At 26.6% G+C, this 7,500-nt stretch overlaps 1 protein-coding gene across 4 annotated transcripts in view; it reads right to left on the bottom strand.

The window, feature by feature from the left end:
* LOC124950751 (inositol hexakisphosphate kinase 1) overlaps nt 1-7,500 on the bottom strand; it is a 25,574-nt gene that overhangs the window by 15,762 nt on the left and 2,312 nt on the right. For 2 of the 4 annotated variants that reach the window (XM_047497967.1, XM_047497968.1), the window contains exon 2: nt 1-69. This exon is cut by the window's left edge. The exons of the other annotated variants lie outside the window; for them this stretch is intronic. The gene's annotated coding sequence lies outside the window, so the exon portion shown is untranslated. The remainder of the gene's footprint in view (nt 70-7,500) is intronic. 4 annotated transcript variants of the gene reach the window in all.

The raw sequence follows: 7,500 nt of genomic DNA, 5'->3' as shown, positions 1-7,500 counted from the left end.
GTCGTACAAAGGGACTGGCATCCTTAGACGTGTATACCTTACAAAACCGATGAATGCTCTCTCTGGCTTCTGTAAGTGCACATAATCATGTATTGTGCAACATTTTCTTTTGCCCAAAATGGCATTTCGAAAGGCAATCAATCAATTACTATATATACATATACATATACATATACATATACATATACATATACATATACATATACATATACATATACATATACATATACATATACATATACATATACATATACATATACATATACACGCGCGTGTGCTGCCTGTATGTGTATGTGTGTGTGTGTGTGTGTAATAATATATTATGTATATCGTATATAACAAAGGAATATTCTTATTATTTTCCTTCTTTATATATGTATATGTATATGTATCTGATTTGACTTCTAACGCAGAAGAAGATATAAGAAGGGTAGAAAAAAAAAAAGAGAGGAAAAAAAAATGAGGAAATCAATTCTCTCATTTCTATATTTTATTTATTTTATCGTATATGGTTTTTTTTTTTTTTTTATCAAATCGTAAAATCCAATAAACCACTGACTCCATTTTCGGTGTTATTTATTTCTAAAAATAAAAAAAAAACGATACAAAAGATTCAATTTTCTTATCAACGCACAAGTGGAACACAAAAACTATAAATCAATGCACGATCGTATCGATATTTTTCGAATGAATAGCATCAAAATGAAATCTATGTTTTGATATTTTTTTTTTTTTTTATTTTTCTTTCTCTTTTGCTTTTTTTTTTTTTTTATCGATTCATTTTTTTGTTCCTTTTTAATTAATAGAATCGTTTCGATTATAAATTTAGATTTTGCTGATGATTGTAAGATATTATTTTACGAAATCTAATCTATTATATCATTTGCAATTATAAATAAGATTCAATAAGATATATGCTATTTCTGTATCAGAGCTTATGCTCGATCTAGATAAATTGCCTTAAAAAAAAAAAAAAAAAAAAAAAAAAAAAAAAAAAAAAAAAAAAAGATAACCATAAATTGCATAATCTAATTCATTCAAGAAGATATTTATTTATCTATTATTCTCTTTTTTTTTTACACAACGTTCTTGCACTTACATCGCGAATGTATAACTTTTTGGTTAATTTTGGTTTATTAAATAATTGGACAAAAAAATATTTTTCCGCTTACATATGCATACAGTAAACAATAATTATTGTAAATTTCGTCTCATTAAAAGTTCAAGAAAATGAATTTAAAATTTTCAAAACAAAAACAAAAGAGAAAAGAGAAAAAAAATATCCTCTTCTTGCTTACACGGTGAATAATAATCTTTATTAAATTTCACCTTATACCAAGCTTTTCGTAAACAAAATATAAATAATAATAATAATAATAATAATAATAATAATAATAATTATAATAATAATAATAATTATAATAATAATAATAATAATAATAATAATGATGATGATAACGATGAAATTGTAAATTTTCGAGATCAACGAACGTAGAAAAAAAGGAAAAAAGAAAAAGAAAACAAAAAGAAAGAGAAAGAAGGAAAGAAAAAAAAAAGAGCAAAAAAAAATAATTAAAAAAAAAATAAAAAAGGAAAAAAGAAAATAGAGAAACCTTTTAGCTACTTTTCAATATAATAAAACGAAATTATTGTCCTTAAGCGAAAAGATGGAATGGAAGATTCACCAATAAGACATGTAATGGTAAATATAGGACAAAGACGATATAAAACAAGAGACGCGCATGTATCATCGATTGTCCGATATAAGTATACGTCATTCGGATGTCCTTCAACACTCACATACTATGAAATATACATTCTACTAACAAAAGAGGTTTCTTTACGTGTGTATTGTTTCCTCTCTCTCTCTCTCTCTCTCTCTCTCTCTCTCTCTCTCTCTCTCTCTCTCTCTCTCTCTCTCTCTCTCTTTCTGCTTACGTTTCAGCACGTCGAGAACGAAACTTCTTGTTTCTCGCACGAATTATACAACAAACAAACAAACAAACACACACTTACACATACTGAAAAATACATTCGACTATTATTATAATTAGATTCGATTTAAAAGAAATTCTGAAAAGTAGAGGAAAAAAAGAGAAGAGTAAAAAATGTAAGGAAAAAAAAAAAAAAAGAGAAAGACAACGTGAAGGAAATATACGGCAGCAAGGTATATCACTCGGAAAAAATAAATATATAATATAAATATGAAGAAGACGATTTAACAAATAATCTTATCTCCAGAGACAGGAAAAATAAAGAAAAAAAATTTAAGCACTCGTTTAATGCTTAATCTTCACAGGCCATCGAAATATTTCGTTTCGATCTATCTATATCAATAATAAACGGTGAACGTAAAAAAAAAAAAAGAGAAAAAAAAAAGAGAAAAAAAAGATCTCAATAAAAATTCTGAAATTAATACTTCCTCGTATTTTTCTACAAGTTAGATCAAAAGTCATTTAAATAGATTACCCTTTTTCGTGACTTTTTACGAGCAAACTTTTTCCAATTTTTAATACTGCCAATGCCTATGAATTCTTTTTTGACCTATCCTGTATAATCTAAAAAAATAAAAATAAATTGAATAAAAATTGAATAAATTTAATAAACGTTTAGAGTAACATAAATTAATATTTTCATGTTAAGAAAAAAGAAAAAAAAAAAAAAAAAAAAAAAAAAAAAAAAAAAACAGAATTATAGACTAAAAAAAGAAAGAAATTTAAAATCGAAGGATCGTGACCTCTTTTAAAAACAGGATAAAAGAGTCCTGTGTTATATATATATATATATATGTATATGAATATATATATATATATATATATAAACACGCTCATGGTCACACCAGGTGGCACTGATAGTCACACGCTCGCATTTCTAACCTCCTTTCCCTTCTTGCCATTCACCAGATTCCCTTTCCAAACTCTTACTACAAACAGCACACACACACGCGCGCACGATGCACGCACACACACACACACGCAACAAAAAAAATTCCCATTGCTCATCCGTTCGTAAGGTTCGTTTTCAGTATCTCACATTTAAAGAAGGACGTAACTACAATCGTAAAATTTTAATACCAGGAGGAAAGAGAACGTAAAAATGAAAAATGAAAAAGAAAGAGAAGAAGACAAAATATAAAGAATAAAAATAAATAAATATAGAATGGTAGTAGTAGAGTTCAATAAACCTTGTAGTTTCGATTGATAATACATATATATACTAATACCAACAGAAAGTAGAGACTACTATCGATCGAAAGAGAAGTTTCATTTACGAGACTCCGAAACATCTAATTTAGTCACACCGTGAATCTATTTATCTATTTACCTATTTATCTATTTATCTATCTATCTATTTATCTATCTACATGTTCATCTGTCTATCTTTCTATCTATTTATCTTTCTATCTACCTGAACGTTAAATAGAACATGAAATTTCTACTCGATCGTTTGTACGAAATATTCCATGTCTCGATTTTCTCAAGAACTGGTATCGTTAAAGCTAAAGTTCTCAGAATTATTATCGTTCTGGGATAAATGCCAATAGTAGTAATTGAAGTGTTGCTGGAAATAGCTTAGCCACTTTACGCGCTTAAGGACAACTTATACTTAATACCTATAAGTATAATATTATCTTTTCTTCTGACATATATATATATATATATAAAAATTATAATTGTGTTAAAACATTTCGAGTAACATAGATTTATAGAGAAAAACACATAACATGTTGCAAAGTCGTGAAGGTCAGTAAAAAACTAACGGTCTCCCTCTCTCTCTCTCTCTGTCTCTCTCTTTTCCCCCTCTCTGTCTATCTCTCTCTCTCTCTTTTTCTCTTTCTAAAATCAAACCCTTAAATAAGCAATTATTAAATTTATTAATATTAAACGTATTAATATTCCGAACGTGTAAAAAAAAAAAATTTATGAAAAATTTGCAAAGTAAAAAAAGAAAAAAAAAAAAAAAGAAAAAGAAAAAGAGAGAACAAAGAAAGAAATGAAAGAAAAGTTTCAATGGAGAAAATAGTACGAAGAGAAAATATTAAAATATCTTTCTACGCATTATTTCGCGGTCAATAGGGTTTTGTCACTTCCGTGACTAAAAAAGCGATTACAATGGCGCAGAACTCTACACGTCGATTATATCATAACCATTTCCAAGAACGTACGATTAGGTTAGGTTAGATTTAACACCGCGAACACCTTTTATAAAAAGCATTTAATAATTATTACTGTATATTATTTTCAATTATTAAATAATTCTCCATTTTTCTAATAATTTTATTTATCTAAAAAACAATGTTCGTTAATGTTAATCTGAAGAAAAAAAAACAACAGAACAAAAACGCAAAAAAAAAAAAAAAAAAAGAAGAAAATCGAAAATCATATACGAATTGAAATTTTATTCCGCAATATTACTTCTTCACGACGTACGCGTATTAGAACGATATTAGACAGAAAAAGAATGTTTTATTTAGGAACATATGTATATACATATGTATATATATATATGTATGTATGTATATGCGATATTTGTCAAATGTAATCATCATCCATAGTTGATCTATCGTTATTTAAGGACCTTGCGCCCATTGTAAATAACTATGACGCGCGATTAATTTATATTCAACATAGGAAACATCCCAAGTATCAGTTGGATGATTCCTCTCACTCGCATAAATTATTATTCGCATTCCAACAGTTGTTTATCAATAAAGTAACGCGTATCAATACAAATCGTTTTCATTCATGAACTCTACGCGATTAATAACGATCAATAATATGAATGAATAATAAAATTATAATCTCATATAAATTTAAATTATTCTGCGCGAACGTCATCCTTGTTTTTTATAAAATTCAATTCGATAAAAGACAAACAATGAAAAAGAGAGAGAGAGAGAGAGAGAGAATTGGCCAAAAGTTCCGAAATGATTTTAAAAATCAATTATTCCTTTTTTTTAGACTTTTCATGTTAATATTTTTTTCTTCTTTCTCATTTTTTTTTTGTTTTGTTTTTTTTTTCTCTCTCTCAAATTGCAAACAAACCTAAGAATTTTTGAAACATACTCCGTATAAACAATTCGTTATTAACGTAACACAATTTTTCTAACTAAATTTCATTTTTTTTTTTTTTTTTTATTTTTTTTATAGACTATAAATCGTATAAATCAGATGAAAGTAACGTTATATCACTGAGATTATGATTGTTATATATGAAAGGATAACGTCGAGAATTATACGTATGGCACGTATGTGTTATGTATGTATATATATGTATGTATATATATATATATATATATATATATATATATATATATATATATATATATATATCATTAAAATCATAGATACAAGGAGATATTTGTACACCGTGCTTGTTGGCAGAAGAGGGTACTTCTTACCTTACTATTCGTCACGAATATACAAGTATGTACCTTACGTTCTAGACAAAAGCTTCGCGTTCTTTTCTTTCTTTTTGGCAAAGGAAAGAAGAAGAAAAGAAAAAGAAAAAGGAAAGAAAAAGAAATAATGATGATGATGATGATGATAATGATAATGATAAAAAATAATTTTTTTTGCAAACACTCGACCAGGGTTGAAAAGGGAAAACTAAAGGTTCTCCATAATGACGATGTGTTGTCACCATTAGAAAGTCATTATGCAAAGCCTCATGGGAAGGTGAAAGTATGTACATACATATGTATGCACGTACGAATGATATTTTGTTTACAGTTCGTTCGTTCATTTTGAAACAAAAAAAAAAAAAAAAAAAAAAAAAAAAAAAAAAAAAAAAAAAAAAAAAAAAAAAAAGAGAGAAATAAAAAATAAACGAACGAACGAACGAATGAACGAACGAACTCGACTGATCTAATCTCTTCGCTTTTTCACTCGAATAAATTTTCTCTTTTAATCGATCGATCCATTGCAATACATTATATAGTATACATACATATATACATACACATAATATGTCAATATTATAGATAGTAAATATTAAACATGTTCCACGTGAAATCTGATGAAACAGATATATACACAATATATATATATATATATGATAAACTTATGCTTATATATATATATATATATATATATATATATATATATATATATATATACATAAGTTTATTAAAATTGTTGCGTTATACGCAAAAATGTATAGAGATGTAAAAAATAAAAAGATAAGAAAATATATGTAATAAAATGTATGTGTGTGTGTGTGTGTGTACACGTGCGTCTATTTAAAATGCACTCCGTTGATAAAGTCTCCTCGTGCAGCAAGTATAGTAAAGCTTTTGTAATCAAGCCAATACGCAAAATGCACTTTGATCTTTATTCACTTGTTACAGATGTTACAGGAGCATCAAATGGGATCACTTTATTTAATATCTCATTGGACGAAGAGCAAGTAATGATATGTGTGCGAGCGTGTGTGTGTGTGTGTGTGTGTGTGTGTGTGTATGTGTGTGAGAATGTGTACATATATGGAGTTGAAATGAAAAACAATAGGCTGGAATCATCAAACAGTCCCATTCGACAACTGTGTCTACGCATGATAATGTTATCATTATAATCACGTTAAGTCTCGTACGATAATTCAAATTCTACGCAATAGACACATACGTATTATATATATATATAAAGAGAGAAAGAGTCTAATCAAATTAAAGTTTGATTAGGTTTAAGTTCGTTTTTGACATCAACGTAACATCTTTTGACATTACTATTTCTAAATTTTGTAATTATTTTATTGTATATTAATTTTATTATTATTTATTTATTATTTATTATTTTATTGTCATATAAAAAAAAAAAAAAAAAAAAAAAAAAAAAAACCATAAACGAAACAATGACGACGTATTAAAGATTATTCCAAATAATAATAATAATAATAATAATAATAATAATAATAATAGTATAGTTCGATAAAGATGATTAATTACAACGAGAGAGCGAAATGATCTTTCGTATTAATCCTGAAAAAAAAAAAAAGAAAAAAGAAAAAAGAAAAAAAAAAATACGACCGATAATGCTCCTTTTTTCTTTCGAATAAAATCGATCATGATAATAAAACGATCGAATTTTCTTATTGATCAATTTTATTTGTTCTAATCGACGTGATAATGGCAATGGAAAGAGACAAAAAAAGAACATGCGACCCACATTTTACAGATGTTACTTCTTCTCGTCTTTATGAATTATTACGCTTGCGACATTCTAAGTGTCCTTTTCGATTATTTTAATCTTGACAACAATGTATAAATACTAAATTCGAAGAAATAAATGTGATAAAAAAAAAAAAAAGAAAAAAAGAAAGAAAAAAAATTAAAAAAAAAGTCAATGAAAAATATAGACGAGCAAACATTCCACAATTTCGTGATAAAATAAAAATTAAATTCAATCTTTAAACTTCTCGAGCATTGATTTTTTTTTAAACATTTATCATGGGACTTTCTCTTTATTTTATCTTATTTTAAGTAATTTCATGTTTCTCTATATT

The sequence above is a fragment of the Vespa velutina genome, chromosome 7 (genome assembly GCF_912470025.1).
Source record: "Vespa velutina chromosome 7, iVesVel2.1, whole genome shotgun sequence".
Lineage (NCBI taxonomy): Eukaryota > Metazoa > Arthropoda > Insecta > Hymenoptera > Vespidae > Vespa > Vespa velutina.
This window is presented reverse-complemented; position numbering and strand designations above follow the sequence as displayed.